This window comes from Ischnura elegans, chromosome X (genome assembly GCF_921293095.1).
Source record: "Ischnura elegans chromosome X, ioIscEleg1.1, whole genome shotgun sequence".
In the NCBI taxonomy this organism is placed as follows: domain Eukaryota; kingdom Metazoa; phylum Arthropoda; class Insecta; order Odonata; family Coenagrionidae; genus Ischnura; species Ischnura elegans.
The window spans coordinates 87,643,958-87,660,093 of NC_060259.1; positions in this window are offsets into that span (position 1 = coordinate 87,643,958).

Below are 16,136 nucleotides of genomic sequence, written 5' to 3' on the forward strand. Positions count from 1 at the left end.
TATTCATAGCGACCTAGAAGTCAATTAACAGAATTGACTGTTGCAGGATAAAGATATTGTGGATAACAAAGGAAACGATAAAAAAATGAAGGAAATGGAAAGACGTGGACACATAGCAAGGCGAAGTTATGTGTACGGAAATATTAGGTGCAAGTTCCCGCTGTTTGTTGTTAGATGGCCCTAGTAGTGATTGCAGGTCCATTTCGACTTATCGAGAACATCATGAAACAAGTTTAGACTTTTGGCAAACAAACCGCTTTCCGACAATGGTGAGTTTGTGATAGCGTCAAATCCTTATTGTTGGGTGAAAATGTTCAAGTTATTGCCAAGTAACCATCATTTGTGGGAAGTTAATTTTCTTCTTTAATTTAAATAAAACGGTGGTCAAAGCACATCAAGGGCTCCAGAAAGTTTTCAGAGATGCTGCTATAAGTTGAACAACATGCCATGATTGGTTCTGTCGCTTCATAGATGGTCATTTCACTGTTGACGACCATCCGCATGAAGCAAGACCAAAAACCTTCGAAGACTGAAATGGAGGCATTGCTCTATTTAAATCCATGCCAAACTCAAGAAGAGGCTGTTTCAGCATTAGGAGTTACTTGCCTAGCCATTTCCAAGCGGTTGCATGCAATAGGAATTATTCAAAAGTAAGGAACTTGTGTTTATTATGATTTGAAGCCAAGGGACGTTGAGTGACATTTTGTCACCTATTAAAAAGAGCTCCATCGTCAAAAAAAGAAAGGTTTTCTTCATCGCATCATGACTAATGATGAAAAATGGATTTATTACTGAAACTTAAAGAGAAGAAAGTCTTCGGGACTGCATGCTCATAGCTCTATGTTGTTGGCTCAGCCAATATTCACGCTGCGAAGGTTATGCTGCCTGTTTAGTGGGACCATGTCAGTATTATTTACTATGAACTGCCGGAACCAAATAAAAGCATTACTGGGGCACGGTATGGATTCCAATTGATGAAATTGAGCTGAGTACCATGCGAAAAATAGCCACAATATGAGCAGAGGCATGACTAAGTGATTCTACAGCATGACAACGCCCGACCTCAAGTTGCCAAACCCATTAAAACCTGTTTCCAGGTAGGTTACGCTGTGTTGACGCTTAGGACATCAACACAGTTATCATGGAACCCATTTGAACCCAACTTGTGCCCTTTTGATTTTAACAAAACATCTGATAATCCAGGGGTATAATTCGCACTTCAACGGCACTGTCTCCTCAAGACGTGACAGCCCATGGGCTGCATTATTGGCACAATTATTTATTGTGAACGAAACTCTGGTTCATCCATTCTGTAAAAATCCCACAGGGAAACCAAGAAGGGATGGGTGCGTGAATGGACCATCACAATATAGATATATGCATGCAGAAACTGGCGCATACCAAAAAGATAAGTGAAGATGAATAATTAATTCATCCATATTCAGCTATAATTCTCTTGAAAGTTTAAAATTTAAAAAACAAGATGTTGCCACCAAATTTTCATGAGTTAATGATGTCATTACATTTTTCATTCATGTATTCGTTCTGTAAGAACCTTGGAAATTAAATGTAATGAATATAGGTACTCGCTTTATCTGGAAACAATGATCCGATGATAAAATGGATTAGTTAGAGCATTGGGAAAAATTGCCTTTTAAGACATATTTTAGAAAATTATTTGTTTTAGAATTACTTCTAAGATTTGAGAATATTATTTATAAGTTCACCTTAGGAACTTGCGAGATATTTAGGGGCAGCGAGGAAAAGACAGGTTTTTGCACCACAATGGCTCATACATTACCTCTTATTTTATAAAATTTGAAATATTTCATTGGAGACTAAAATTTGTGGCCATTTTCAAATGTAATAAAAATCTTGTTGATAATAGGGGTGAATTAGAACAGCATGACGACGTGTATCTAGTGAATATAGATGGACCGGACGGTATCACAAACAGAAATGGATGGCCATTCAGAATTGCCATTGCTCTCCCCATCTACGGGAACTTTTTCTTTTACACATTTTATGGTAGCTTTTTAAAGGTATTTGGCAGTATAAAATCATTTCTGGCTTGATTTAGTGGAAGTTCGATATATTCATGATGAAAGAACACAAATGGTAATTCCCACACTTTTTAATTCCAAAACTCAACAACCGACCATGGCCGAATTAAAAAGTGTGGAAAATACCATTTGTTTTCTTTCATCATGGATTACGCAGGATGCTTGAAGAAAAATTATAGAATTAAAAAGATTAATAATTTCTGCTTTTCTAAGATGCTAATTACAAGGTTTCGATGAGAGCAATTGAAGAAGTATGGCGGACATTTCAAGCGTAGCACTCCATCCGTCGGATGGGACGTTAAGCTGTGGTCCCCTTGGCGCCTTTCGGTAAGAGCGGGCCAATGCCGACGCCGAATTTCTCTCCAAACTTCCTTCCCTACCCTTCCCTGATGGTGCAAATGACCTCAGCTGTCAGTCACCTCCTCCAAATACCATACCATACCCTTCTGATGACATTGGATACATCTGGCTAGGTCTGCTGGTCGGCCATCCCCGAGGGCCCTGAGCTTAGTGGCCCAACAATGCTCCCGTCAATCGTGAAGCTGCCGGGATGCATTTAGTTGTGTTTCTTATCTCCCACTCCTGACCCATGTTTAGACATTTTTTCCCTCCTCCACTCTTACCAAAATCTCCACAGTTCCCAGGCAAAACTCGATAGCCCCGCAGCTGTGTTTCTGGGTAATTGAGACCCCAATTAGGTCACCGAGAAAAAATATCAGATTACAATGTATGGGTAACATTACACATCTCACTTGTCTGAGTTTTTGACAAAGGGGTATCATGCACCGTGAAGCTCACAGTCAGTGCCATGGATGGGAAGTAAGGAAGGAAGCGATTCATGTGAGGGAAGATGTGCATGCCCAGTGCAACCAATCTGTATTTTTCCTCACATGTATCGCAAAATCCTACATAGTTCCATGATGTGTAACATAATGGTTAGTGTGGCGGAGCTCTTAATTTCAAACGCCGTCACCAAGGCCAGCCACCTGGATGAGGTCGTTGCCCTGGGACCCTGAGGCCCCTGCTGCCGCCACCAGGGTACGCGGAACCTAGCGCCAGGAAGGCGCCGCGAGAGAGAGAGGCTGACGAAATGGCAACGGAGAAGGACTATGGCGTGTGAGAGACAATGAGCAAGTGTATCGCTTACCATTGCAATAAACGTGGTCGAATTTACTCTCGTTTACTTTATTGAAGTGAGGTTAATTACCGGAGTACCCTTAACCCCTTCAGTTAGTAAGAGAGTTTTATGTTCTTTAAAGTTTTAATATGAAACTTGTATGAGAGAGGGTCGCAGAAAATAAATGAGAAGAAGAAATAACTCTTAGATATTAAAAATGTCTCAAAAAATTTGACTTCTTGGCTGAACAAGAGCAGTGGTTCAAGTGCAAATACACTATCGACATCACTACTCAATGAGAGTTTAAATACAGATTCAGGTTCGTTGGAATATTCTTATTTTCATTTAAGAGTGTTTAAAAATACCCAAAATGAAATTAAAGGGCAATTGTCCTAAAAAAAAGGTTACTTAAAAAATTTTAAAGGCAAGACATGGTAAATACCATTTTCAAAAAAAGAATAGCAAGAAAAAAATTGCAAGTCGTCATCAGGCTTCGAACCAGTGACCTCCATATTGAGTATCAAGGCCTTCTTGTTGTTGTCGAATAATAAAAAGTGAAAATAAAACAAAAATCCAAAAGGTGAGGACAGCATGTATATACCCTCAGTACATCCGATTTTAGGTTGGCAGGGTTATGTAAGCTGACTTGCCTCTTGCAAGAGGCGGTGCCATTCCGCTATCATAAATCCCTCCGTACTCTTCAGGACACTGACCCCTAGGCCACACTACCCTCAAACAATCACCCTGGTAAATTATTATAAAGACCAACCCATGCGACCACTATGGTGATCCCCCCCCAAGTAAAACGTATAGTGGGAGCACTTTTGTTTTTGTGCACTAAGTACTTTATCTATCTATATACTGGGTATGCCTTGGTCCAAAAGAAGTGTGAAGGCCAAAAGAGGTGACCATAGGAATATTTAAATTTACTTATTAACCTCACATGCTCGGCATGTACAGTCTACATGCAGGTACAGGTTTTGGGATCATGATAGCAATGCATTCAATGTTTCCTTAGTGATGAACTGATTGTTGTCCTTATTTTAGTTTTCACTGCAGTTCCAAGGAATAAATTTACGCATAATTAAACTTTATAAGCTACTTTGGGGGCAGTGCTTCGAAAAACGGCGGGGCCATTCTGAGGAGTTTGGTAGCGAAGCCAGCAGCACAGCAGATCAATGGTTGTTTCCCCTCCCACATGGCCGGCAAAGCCATTATGTACTCATATAAAAATTGCTGGAAAACCCACAAAATTAGACGGCAAAGCCGGCTGCATGGATTCTTAGAGGTGTAGACCCTTAATGAGCGCACGTGGAGCACCACAAAGTAATTTTGTAAGCTGTGAAGTTCTCACTTTTCATAATATTTTTATTACCATATTGCTGTTTTTAAAATTTTATCTAGTTTTTAAGAGCCAGCCAGAATACTGTCAAAATCAATTTTTGTGCATGCAGTTTATTAAAATTTTTCCAGGGGTGGATTCCCCATTAAGGGGGCCCCCATCATTAGCCCCAAATAAGGCCCCCCGATCACCCCAGACTGCTCTGATTGGATACTCTTAAGTCTTAACCCTTTCTCCTCCCATAGCATTACATTCCTTTTAATAAAACTGTCTCCTTGAACAAAAATAAAGAGCACAAATACTCCATTCTTCTCCCTACACGCTCAGGTTCACGGGCCACCCTTGACTGCCTGGAGAATGAGTATTTTTCTGGAAAAAATCTTTAAGTTTCCTTGCCCCTTTGCCAGATCATCTATCAAAAAAGGAAATTGGATCCACCCAGAATCAGCAAGCCCCCTTCGCCAAACCTTGTCCACGTTACTGGCCAGAGAGGACAGAAAAATGCCATTTCTCATTATCTCTCCGTACAGAGCCCGAAAAGAGTATCATACAATAAATTTCAATGGCGAGCTAACCTATTAAATACAGGGAAAAAGTGCATGGAGAATGCTGAAAAAAGGTTAAAACTTTTATCTTGCCGGCCTTAACAGTATTTGAGTTAATATTGCTGCTGGGCAGCTTATAGGTACAAAGTAAGTATCATTGCAACCTATACTTGCCTGCATTGAGTCAAGATCAGTAATTTACTGGCTGAAACAACTGCATCAAATTTACATATAATTATTGTAATGCACATTTTTCCTGTGTTTTTAACAATCCATTTCAAATCTCTTGCTTTGTACTCCAATGAGAAATACTATGTATATCAGATGGGAATCCTTTTTCAGAAATGTAGCTATGTAATAATTGAGCCGGCTGTCAAATTACTATTGATGAATTCACCTGTCTAAGAACCCTGAGTAATGATATTTTGCTATATTCTATTTAGGGTCAATATTTCATTCCCAATTTCGGTTCTTTGAAAAATAGCAAAACAGCTGTGCATCTTCTACATTTTCATTCATTTTTCATGCATATGATGAATAGTGCTCTTCAATATTTTTTGGGGAGTATCCCATTTACGTCCAACAGAACTAAGCACAGTGATTCTGAAAAGTCTTCAGTTTATAAATTCCATGTGTTTATAACTGATGTCATGGGATAAAAAGAAAATATTGTAATTTATTAGATATCCCCATATGGATTAAAAGAGGCATTTTTTGTCAATTTCTTAAACTCATTAGGCATGTCTTCAGATAGTAAGTCTTCCTTCACTCTCTCTATAGAGCAAAATAACTCACTTCGTAATATTCCTCAAAATTTATTATTCCGACCCTGGGATTCAACCTAGATCATGGTCACCTTGATAGTGAATATCTAGCAGTTGAAACCAAGGGTCGGAATTATAAAGTTTTGCAGAATTTTAAAAAGTGAGTTATTTAAATTTGCACTATATATATATGGTTCCACCAAGTGAAGCCTGAAAACTTGAGGTACAATTCTCTTTATTGGGAGGTCTCAGAGGTCAAGCAATGTGGCGTTACGTTGTCAAATCTTGGCAATTCAAAATGTAAGCCAAGACACAGGGAACTCCTTTCATCTGTCACTGACTAGGTGAAGAAAAAACTACACAAAATAATAATAATGACCTCCATGAAAACAATTCTATTAAAATTACATTTCATGTTCAATTAACTAGCATATGAAATTGAAACTATTCAATATGACAAGTATTTCGATGATAACCATTAATAACTAATGATCTCAAAAACGAACCTTAACCAATACAAACGCTACGTACAAAAGGCAAGTCTGTCAGCACCAAAAGTAAGTTGAGAATCACTGTAAGAGGTCGAGCAATGTAACTGCATCGAAGGCTGATATGTGAGAGAGAGACCAGAAAAAGACAGTGTGTGGAGTGGAGGGGAAAATGACCGAAGGAGGGAGGTTACTTTGAATCTGAGGAAAACTCCTGTAATCCTGATCAGCCCCAACAGTCCAATTTTCCTGTGTTGACAGGAAAGCTATGGAACAGTTCTTGTCGTCCAAGCAGGGGTTCGGGGAACTGCGTACTGCCCGGTTTCTTACAGAATCACCAATGGACAACAATCAGTTTATCACTCTACTCATAGCGAAAGAGTTACATTGTTGATTCAAAAATTTCATCAAGAACCACGTTTTCCATTATTCGAGAAGAAAGTAAAGTACTACCATCAATGTGGAAGTAGAGAAAAACTTCTGATTTCGCCAAATTCAGCCTATTTTCATAATTTTCTCACCACTAGATGAAGGAATGTAACAATTTTACTTGAGATTACTGCATTTGAGGCACCTGCACTATGAGCTTTCCCATAGGCGGATTTTGGGGGGAGGCATAGTATCACTGTATGTTGTTTTTAATCTCAAGTATGAGACAATCGTTCGTATCAGTCAGACCCTAGTGCCCCCCAGAAAAAAATCTTGTTTCCCCCCTTGAGCTCCCCTACTCACCCTTCCATTAGCAAAAAAGGTAAGGAAGGCATATTCATCAGATTGGAATATTTTCTGATAAATAATCAAATTTAATGGAGAAATCAGTTGAAACTAAAATAACGTATCAAGAACAAAATTATTTTCATGGACCTGTGACTTTCATATTTATGTATTAAGTGAGGCTGATTGAATTGTGCACACACTAGGAAGTGGCTCCAGTCTCTCCCCCTGCAATTTGCCATTGCCCCCAGTGGCAACTGCCCACATTACATCTACTGAAGAAGCCACCAGCTTCATAATGTCTGCAACCTGCACTTTGAAGAAACATCTATAATTCTAATCCAAAAGTTGACAATTTTGGGGAAAAATCAGGCGGTATAGGGTGGTTTCCTATTATTTTTTTATTGCCTAAATCGAAAGATTATTACTCCTGGAGTATGCATTTCAGAATTTTAGATTTATAAATGACGATATCTATTTTTGGCAATTAAATGAAAAGTGAAAATTTTCAAGCGCGCGAAAACACGACGGGTTAGTGACGTCGTTCTGGTTCCCACTGCCGCAATTGAGGTGACCTTGGGGTGAGGCTCTGAGCGCTGATACGACGCAGGATGCTAACAGGTAGCAGAGTACCATGCTAGCTGGTAGCGCTTGGCTTCCATAAGGATTATTAATACCTTATCAAACGAAGAAAACTTTCCGACCTTAGCCAGTTTTAATAGGTGATCATTAAGACATGTTTCCCTGAGCTCTGTGACTCATGCATGCATTGGTAATCTCAGACGAGGTTAAACTCCTATCTACTCGTATAGAAACTAGGTCCCTGTGACGTCACGTGGAGTGGCATCGCATGGGCACCAATCTGGCCTTTTTCAAATGAGGATAAAATTGACCCTTGCCATTCGTCTAAACCGGTATTTCTAAAACCAAATAATTTGTACATTAAGAATACACTAATGGTGGGTAATGAATCGCAATCAATGCCTTTTGTTTTCTTTGATGAAGGAAACTACCCTATTCGACTATGAACGCCTGTATGGACCAAGCTATAATAACTAGGTCAGGTTGGGTAAATACAATCGATGGCTATAAACTTCAGCTCTACATCAACAAAATTTATTACTTTATTCATAAAAATTTATGGTTCTCCAAATTGACAACAAATTGTGAGTGTATGCAGCCCGCATACCCCACAAGCAATGACTCCCAATGTGACTTTCTGGCTTGCAGCACCACTCACACTATCACGACAACTACTGAGGCTAAATACTAAAAGTCTCATGTTTAATACATAAATCAGTTTGGTTAATTATTTAAGATTCCAGCAAGAGCCAGTTTCTATTAATTTTACCGTTAACTGTTATTGTTTATATGATTTCAATCTTCTGCATCAGTCCGAATGTCACCTATCTTGGCCCTCCCACAAATTTCTTCCCTGCATTTTTCTTGTATGCACACAAATGGCAGACAACAGCATGCACATCACTGTGGCAGGAGCTACATGCCTCATTGAGAATAAGATACCAGCGTTATGCTCATATAGTCAAATGGAATCCTCACATTTCCTTCCCATGAATCTGATTTTACCGGATTATCACTGCATTTTCATGGAGTGACTCAAGAATCCATCTGTCCCCTGAAATCACCAAATACTCACCCTCTCTTTGGTTTTTGTTAATGTTAAGTCACCGTCCTCCGGCTCGACAACATAAACCAATGTTGCTTACTTCCAGGCAAGTAGCCAGGGGGAGGGGCCTTGGTAGCTTCATCCTCCCCGAATTTTTTTTCCCGGTGTGAACCCAAAACTGGCCAACGACTGCCCACGATGCATCCTCTTAGGAAATGACTAGCCCAGGGCCACTTACCTTCTAACTTTCTCTCAGCTACTGAAAGGGGAGGACTAATATCAGGGTCTTGGATCTGAAATTTGTTCAAAATTGGATAATATTAACTACAGCCGCCACAGCCCTTACATTTTAATTTTTTATAAAAATCCAGAAACAAATGCTAATGGAGACCAAGCCATGATATCCACATCAATTTCAAAAAAAACATCAATAAGTGTAAATTATGAAAAGGAAATGTGTAGCCTATTTAATGAAATGTATAATTTTCTAATGCATGGGAACTGGCAACAAATTACCAGTACAATCGAGAATTGACAACAAGTCAAGGCGAATCCCGGTCAAGGCGAATGATTTTTCCTCTGTGGATTTTTCGCACTATTGACAACAAATTTCAGGCTACATACCCCTGGCTAATTCGTACACTACAATTTACTCCTAGACCATAGTCAGCAAAGGAGTCGAGGGTTTCAACCCTCCTCCAAAATGTTTAAGAGATACAATCTTCACTAAGCATACCCCCCTACCAAATGAACCTCCATAAATAAAATTGATTGTTTGAGGCGTAACTTGGTGAAAGCGATTCATAATTAAATTAAAAAAGAAGAACTTAGTGCTTTCACATTAATATTTATTCATGACCATGGTTTCAACGTTGGACGTCATCATCAGGTGGTAATGATGATGACGTCTAACGTTGAAACCATGGTCGTGAATAAATTTTAATGTGAAAGCACAAAGTTCTTCTTTTTTAATTTAATTACTCCATAAATAACTTAGAGTACAGACCTGCTCCTAGACTATAAATCAATTCTGTGGTTCAGGCTGGTGGTCAGGAGCCTCCCTAGTACAATAATGACATGCTATGATGGTGAAGCTAAGTTTATCCACATTAAGGGATCGGGAGATGCCAAATACATGAGATTTAAGATACCGGAGCGAAAACATTTTCTCTTACAATAATGAGAAGAGTGCACAGAAAGATGTATGGGAACATTGTGCTACCTAAATCAGACACTTTTCTGTCAAATATCACTCATTTACAGTATTGCTAAGATGAAAGCCAGTGTCCCGATTGAAATTTTTGGGATTGAGGTGGATCTCTATTGCTTCCTTAATTATGCAGTCCCAGTAACGTTGTGCTTGGCAAAGGATTTTTGTATCTCCCCATCTAATAGCATGGTCTTCATTAATGCTGTGTTCTGCAATGGTCGACTTTTCTGGTTCCGCTAATCATGGTGTACCTTTACCATGGAGGTAGAAGAGAATGGCTAACTTCCTCTCCTGGACATCCTAAATGGAAGATCGCTTTCCATCACAGGAAAGAAGATGGAAGCCTGGGTCATTCCGTTTATCGGAAGCCAACTCATACTGACCTGTATCTCAACGGACATAGCCACCACCATCCATCGCAAAAGGTTACTGTATTATCTACCTTGGTCCATCGAGCCAATATAATATCATATAATTTCACCATCTCAGCCGAGTTAGACCACCTTAAACAAACATTTTTACGGAATAGCTATGGAAAACAAGAAATTTTTAAGGCCCTAAGTGGATTCAACATGAAACAAAAGAGTTGCCCGGATGAGCCACCTGAAAAACCGCTGTCCCAAGCCTTAATTCCATATGTGTTAACCATATCTGGTAAAATCCACCGCATTCTACGACGGTATAACATCAAAACCATCCATCTGCCAGTTCCTAAATTATCAAAAGCATCAGCCCTTACTTAATGATGCTTCAACATCCTATGTTATGAATACCAATTATCTGTTGCCCTAACCCTTTGTGATCTCTCTAAGGCTTTCGATTGTGTTTCTCATTCAATATTACTGGAAAAATTGAAATACTATGGGGTCTCAGGAGTGGAGTTAACATTCTATCAGTCGCATCTTTCTCAGCGCCAACAGTGTGTTGAAATGAAGGGAGTGCAGTCCTCTTTCCTCCCTACTCAATTTGGTGTTCCCCAGGGGTCTGTCCTGGGTCCCATCTTGTTCATAGTAATCATCAATGACTTACCGCATTGTAATCCCTCTAATTGCATTCTCTACGCAGATGATAAAACCTTAATGGATGTCTGAAAAAGTACTGCCTCTGCTGTAGAAAGGGCAGAAAATCATCTAGCAATAGCTGATGATTGGTTTAGAGTAAATGGTTTTCTACTAAACAAGGAAAAAACTCAAAAGCTTATCTGTAGCCTGAAGCCTACCTCAGGTAACCTGAGGCCTACTAAGTTACTTGGGTTTTACCTCGATACTAAACTTAGCTGGAGCTATCACATCACTGAAGTAAACAAAAAGCTATCCAAAGCTCTCTTTATCCTAAGAAAGCTAAGCTTGTTAATCCCTTCTGATTTCATGCGTTGTATATGTTTTTCATTTTTAACAGCCATTTTGACTATGGTCTGGAAATATGGGGGAATGCCCCTGACATAAAATCTGTATTTCTGCTACAAAAAAAGGCCATCAGAATATTCACCAAATCCCTGTCTAGGGAACACTGTCGTCCACTTTTCATGAAATTGAAAATTTTAACTGTTTATAGCATGTATGTGTATAAAGCTCTGATATATATATGTGAAAGATAATCTTGATATATTCCTTAAAAGATGTGAAACTCACAACTATAGCACAAGAAATAAGAACCTCTTATCATTAAACCAGTGTTGATTAGTAAAAACCATATCTTCTCTTCCTAATTTAGGCATAAGGTTATTCAACCATCTGCCAATTACAGCCAGAATGACCAGAATTAAAACTGACCTCAAATTGGGTGAATAGCATATTATGACATTATGTTATCACGATGGTATGCAGTTTGCGTCGTGGCTGCTGGGGGTAAGTACTCAACTTCTCTAAAATTAAATTCAGACTAATTTAAACAGTCAAATTCTGACATAACACTTTATTAGATATAAGTATGCCATGAGTATTCCTTTTAATTTCAGGAAGGAAGCCAAAGAGGCAAATGAATTGAGTGGCCATGCCTTACCAAGACTTTCATTTTAATCTTTATAATCATGAGTATATTTGTATTTAATAAATTTCTTTTATTTTCATATCTTATTGTCATTTATTGTGCTCCACGACGTTATAAATTAAACTTCATCAACAAAAACTATCGAGGTGGGCATATGTGTGGCAACTAGACAAATAGCACTTAATTAAATTTTGGTGGTTTTTATGTTAAGTGCCCCTTGATGTGCAGATTAGGATTAGGCAATTTTTCTGATAGAATCTAAGTGCTTCGATAGCAATGTTTTTAGTACCATCAACTTTGTTTATATTAAGGAAATGGAAAGTAACAAATTCAGTGCGTGTCTGTTAGGAATATGGCCTATCTTTCCTTAGACTAGTCAACATTCAAATGAGTGTAGTCATTTTGGCCACTGTTATATCTCTGCCATTTTCTGATTGGATCAGGCAACCAATCTTCCCAAACACCTACAAAGGGAACTGTATATCTTTGCTAATTGGCCTATCTTGATTTAATTCTGCTTCTTGTTTTCAATAAGATCTACATACAGGGAATGCAATAGCCACATCCAGGCTGTCAATTATTGATTCATGGAAAGAGAATTATAGTAAAAACTGTGCTATGGCAACTGCACTGTGACTCTGCTATGGCAACTGCACTATGACTGTGCTAAGATGACTGTGCTATGACAACTCCGCTGTGACTGTGCCACGGCAATTGGACTGCGACTGTGCTATGGCAACTGCACTGTGGGGTGCTATAACTGTACTGTGATGTTTCAATTTAAGTGCAGTCTAAGTAGAGTCACAGTACAGTCCCTTTAGCACAGTTACAGTGCAGCTTTAGTACAGTCGCAGCACAGATTTTTTTGTACGGGTGAGTTTGTACTTATAGTTTTTTTGACGTGCCTTATATACATGCCCTGTTCATATCAGTGTATTGTGCCTGCTGGCAAATAAAATTATTATTATTCATAGAGACCATGCTATTAGATGGGGAGATACAACAATCCTTTGCCACACACAACGTTACTGGGACCGCATAATTAAGGAAGCAAAACAGATCTGCCTCATTCCCAAAAATTTCAATCGGGACACCGGCTTTCATCTTAGCAATGCATGTAGACCTGTAATCAGCTGTATAAAAAACATAAGAGAAGAACGTGAAGAATTTCAAAAGACCTACAGCCAATCGGACAACACCTGAGCCATATTGTTGTCCTTGTAAACGGTCGTATCAGTTCAGTGAGAAATTGGACTTCCATAGAGTAACATGGTCTTGAAGATGGGAGACAAGTCGTCACTTGAAACGTCAGCTTATACAAAAGAATTAACCTGGCTGATAACCCAAGAAGAATTCATCAACACTGTTATTGACTACAGCTTACAGCTATATTTGTGAGGCTGTGAGCAATTGAGTCTTCAAATAGCCACAATTGCTTTATTTTTTAAGGCACAAGAATATTCTTTCGTGACTTTTCCCAACCTAATGATGTCATCATTTTAGTGTCATGATTTTATGATAGGTTGATTAATTGTAGAGATGTGCAAATATGATCTGCGAATACTCGAAAGTAATGTTAGAGACAAGTCGTCACTCGAAGCAGTTTCAACTCTCTGCCATTGCCGAACATGCATGGTCGGAACCCGGCCATGACATTAAATTTGAGGAGAAGAAACTTTTAGTTAAGGAGTGCCGATACTTCCCTAGACAAATCAGGGAAGCAATAGAAATTCAAAAAACACCTTTGAATTTCAATAGAGAAGATGGATACTTCCTTCACAGCGCCTGGAAAAGAGTGATCAAAGAGAGAGCCAACCAGAGAGAAGCACCCAGTCAGACAGCCAATCACAGTGCAGCTCCCATCCAGCCTACAGTATATACGCGAGGCAGAAACCAACAGCCGACACCTTCGACCTGAAGACGCTGGCAGGATAGTCAGCGAAACTGTTGTCAACCAACAATCTGACGCGGAAGAAAACCCTGGAGAAATGCAGAGATCATACTAGAAAGTATTCGATAATTAAGGTCTTGAATAATTATGATAAAGGTACCATCTCGAATACCTTGAATACTTTGAATTTTGCGTTATACACTGTCGCACACATGTCGTTGGTAGTTGACTCGGAAAAATGTAGAGAAATCTAATCATTTAGTGCATGCAGCGCCGTTTTAGGCAAGTTGACGAACTACATCAAATTCACGGATTAGAGCGGTGAAAAGAGTTCGATGTGGGGAACCGAAAATGATCGGGTGAAAAAATCCGAAAATCCCTGATTCCCCCCCACCAGGAGAACCTCAGTGCAGTGGGATAGTAACTACATAGCACAATTCCCAAAATCCGCTACCCCCTCCATCCATCAGCCCTCGGCCCCTCCTCCGACGCTTTCCTCCTCTCCGAAATCAAACAAAAGGCCCCAGCTCACGCAGGGTTCGTATTACGAAGACCATAAATCAAAAGCTTCCAAAGAAAATATCAAGTTACAGGAGAATAATAGAATCGTGTTTCCCTCTTTCTCCCCCACTGACCTTTTTCTGCCCACCTGCTTCAAATTTCCCCATTTCTGGAGGTCAACTGCTGCATGAGTCATCTATTAGTCCAAAAGGTGTCTAAAAATGACTTTCGGCAATTGATATTACACCTTTATTGGATTGAAATATTAGTAATGTGTGCGTAATTTAAAAAAGAATAAGACCAAACACGACGTATTTCTGACTTTATTTAAGCACTTTACACAAGGAAATAAATGTCAAAATACGATGGAAACTTAGCATTCTGGCAAAACTCGATATCCTCGTAGCTGAGACTCTCGGAAGTTGATGTGGTATTTTTTTCTGAAAACATATATCAAGTTACAATTTATGAGTGGTGCTATAAATCTCTATCCTTACAGTCACAGACGAAGGGATATTTTCTCAGGATATTTGGTTTCTCCCTGATAGCAATGCCAATTCATCTTCTTATCTCGTGAGAACTTCCAAAGATGGACCGAAAATAATTGAAGAAGAAGAAAATTCAGTGGAGAAGCACGTGTATTTTGCAAAAGGCCTCTGATTGTCTGCTAGCACTTGACAGTAGGAGTGGGGGTAAAACGAGCTACCTGTTGAAAATAAGAAATTGGGTGAAGCCGAGCATCAGATGGGCATGCTGCTGAAATGGCGTTTAGTAGATAAGAATGCATACATCAGACAGAAATCCATTGTAGCAGTGTAAATGCCAAGACAGCATGAAATCATTTTTTCGCGAGGTGGTGTGTCCCCTTCCGATATTTGAGAGAGATTTTAGTTGAATCAACTATATGCCCAAATTGATACCATGAAATAAAATATTCCATTAATCAGGTCAATTCCTGTTTGAATCCTTTAAAGGAAATAACAATTACTCGCTAAAATCCTGAGTTTCCTGCTGCATCGGCAACCTAGTCAAACATTCCTGCATTCGTCGTTTTTTCGTCCATCCCCTTAAAAAACGATAGATCGTGGTTTCACTGGATACCTTTTCATTTATACATTCATCAAGGGAAATAGAAGAAGAAACGTACGTTTAATATACTTTGCGCAACTGTAGTATTCGAGAAATTCGAGGTATTCGAATATTCGAGCAATGATTTAATATTCGAATTTGAGTTCAAGAAATCTGCTATTCGACCCATCTCTATTTAATTGCTTTGAAGAATTACTTCAACCCTGAAATCCAGAGCAGTCATTTAGACCACAGGTGCCATGTATGAAGAATTGATTCTCTTTATGCACAAAATGTTCTTTTGGTAATTTTCTTGAGATGATTAAACATCTATTTACACTTTTCATCAAATTGTAATACCTCTATGGCCATCTTGATTTGCATTGACATGGATTGACCCATCTTGTTATTAATTATTCTCAAACAATTGAAATAAAAGTAAAATAAAAGCCAGAGTCAATTCTAAATCGATTTGAGATAAATCAATTTTTATAAATTATTAACATTTATAGTTATGTAATAATAATTACATTTATTTTATTCTAGCTTGAGTGAAATCTTACCTTTGAATGAGAAGAAACTCATTGCTCCACGATAATTGGTGTTTAGAGATACGCAGTGGATTTTATGGTTTTAGACATTTCTTTGGGGAAAATGTACTGTACAAGTTTTAAAATAAAAAAAAATCACATAATAATTTTATTTTTAGAAAATGAGCATGAGATATTTAGTTAGAAGTGAATTTACACTCAAACAGAAATAATGATCGAAATCTGAGACCATATAGGTTTAATGCTTGTAAAATTGAGGATGAATG